At 44.1% G+C, this 1,770-nt stretch overlaps 1 long non-coding RNA gene across 2 annotated transcripts; it reads right to left on the bottom strand.

Moving 5' to 3' along the window:
- Positions 1-191: 191 nt before the first annotated feature.
- Positions 192-1,483, bottom strand: LOC310723325. 2 transcript variants are annotated; one of them, XR_014532634.1, is made up of 3 exons: positions 1,107-1,483; positions 526-989; positions 192-486 (listed from the first exon to the last, which is right to left on the bottom strand). It is a non-coding gene; the product is annotated as an uncharacterized lncRNA (long non-coding RNA). The 2 variants fall into 2 exon arrangements; XR_014532635.1 differs by having other exon boundaries at positions 526-950.
- Between the last annotated feature and the right edge of the window lie 287 nt (positions 1,484-1,770).

Genomic DNA, 1,770 nt, shown 5'->3' with positions numbered 1-1,770 from the left:
ATCCTCCAACATGCAGAAATCCTCCATGGAGCTCAGGAAGGTCATTAGGAAACATCTACAATCGCTGCCTCACTCTGTGTATGGAACTGGGACTGGATGTTACTATGGTTACGGGTGTTTATAATCAGCACAGTAATTTAGATTCAAACGCAAACATCCTTCATGTTCAATGTTCTGAACTCAACTCCCAGCCAATCACAATCCACTATTCACACCTGAACTCCTTCCAGCCAATCACAATCCACTATTCACACCTGAACTCCTTCAGCCAATCACAATCTACTATTCACACCTGAACTCCTTCCAGCCAATCACAATCAACTATTCACACCTGAACACCTTCCAGCCAATCACAATCCACTATTTACACCTGAACTCCTTCCAGCCAATCACAATCCACTATTCACACCTGAACTCTTTCCAGCCAATCACAATCCACTATTCACACCTGAACTCCTTCAGCCAATCACAATCCACTATTCACACCTGAACTCTTTCCAGCCAATCACAAACCACTATTCACACCTGAACTCCTTCAGCCAATCACAATCCACTATTCACAGCTGAACTCTTTCCAGCCAATCACAATCCACTATTCACACCTGAACTCCTTCCAGCCAATCACAATCCACTATTCACACCTGAACTCCTTCCAGCCAATCACAATCCACTATTCACACCTGAACTCCTTCCAGCCAATCACAATCCACTATTCACACCTGAACTCCTTCCAGCCAATCACAATCCACTATTCACACCTGAACTCCTTCCAGCCAATCACAATCCACTGTTCACACCTGAACTTCTTCCTGCCAATCAAAATCCACTATTCACACCTGAACTCCTTCAGCCAATCACAATCCACTATTCACACCTGAACCCCTTCAGCCAATCACAATCCACTATTCACACCTGAACCCCTTCAGCCAATCACAATCCACTATTCACACCTGAACTCCTTCCAGCCAATCACAATCAACTATTCACACCTGAACTCCTTCCAGCCAATCACAATCCACTATTTACACCTGAACTCCTTCCAGCCAATCACAATCCACTATTCACACCTGAACTCTTTACAGCCAATCACAATCCACTATTCACACCTGAACTCCTTCAGCCAATCACAATCCACTATTCACACCTGAACTCTTTCCAGCCAATCACAATCCACTATTCACACCTGAACTCCTTCCAGCCAATCACAATCCACTATTCACACCTCAACTCCTTCAGCCAATCACAATCCACTATTCACACCTGAACTCCTTCCAGCCAATCACAATCCACTATTCACACCTGAACTCCTTCCAGCCAATCACAATCCACTATTCACACCTGAACTCCTTCCAGCCAATCACAATCCACTATTCACACTTGACCAGGATGTGATGTTCAATAAGTCAGAAGACTTTTGGTCTCTATATTTCCATACACATTAACAAACACTATGACATCATTTCAAATTCCTACGATTCTGTTTTATAGATTACGTGTTTAACAGAGCTGGGATATGTGTTCTCATGAGTATAGTGTGTGGTTTCCATGCTCCTCCACGCTCAGCAGGACTTCCTGACGCGTGTAGGCCGAAGTCCAGGAGATGTGCGACAATGCTGTAAAAGATTATCGTCCGTCAGCAGACTGTAAAGCGGCTCGCGGTGATGAATAGTGTTATCGCTCACAGGGACAGAGGTTACAGATTAATATTCACACAGTGCTGCAAATTATATTTCAAGTGCAAACACATCTGTGTTGTAGGACAAACCATCC

Source organism: Silurus aristotelis (assembly GCF_946808225.1).
Source record: "Silurus aristotelis genome assembly, chromosome: 3".
Taxonomy (NCBI): Eukaryota; Metazoa; Chordata; class Actinopteri; order Siluriformes; family Siluridae; genus Silurus; species Silurus aristotelis.
This window is presented reverse-complemented; position numbering and strand designations above follow the sequence as displayed.